Raw genomic sequence first — 475 nt, 5'->3', positions numbered from 1 at the left:
GTCCTTGTTCTTGCCATCCTTATTTCTAGTGCCCAATGGAAGAAAAGGTGCAACTGTGGCTCCGCTAGTTCTGGCAATTTCCTGCCCGGAAAGAATGATGCAACAACAATGTCCAGTTTGATGTCAAAATAAAAGTTATTCGGGTGGAAGTATTATTTTAATTAAGGATTCATTAACCAAAAAAAGTAGCATTTATATTTGTATGCTAAGTATTAATGAATGAAATATAAACTGTAAATAAAAGGAAAAGCTGAAGACAAACAAATTGAGGGAAAGACAAAGGGTAAAAGTGTATCCCAAGGAAGAATCTGAGTTAAAACTGAATGTACTCTGGAGAATATCAACTGATGTGAAAATGAATCAAATCAAAGCCTTTACATGCTACGTATAATTGAATACACAGGACATGTACAAAATCATAAAAGCTGAACCTTAGAGCAACAAAAACTTATTATCTAATTAAGTATCATGGAAA

Source organism: Theobroma umbraticum, unplaced genomic scaffold, assembly GCF_002168275.2.
Source record: "Theobroma umbraticum cultivar Fairchild unplaced genomic scaffold, ASM216827v3 scaffold_81.0, whole genome shotgun sequence".
Classification (NCBI taxonomy): Eukaryota; Viridiplantae; Streptophyta; class Magnoliopsida; order Malvales; family Malvaceae; genus Theobroma; species Theobroma umbraticum.
Note: the sequence above shows the minus strand (reverse complement) of the source record.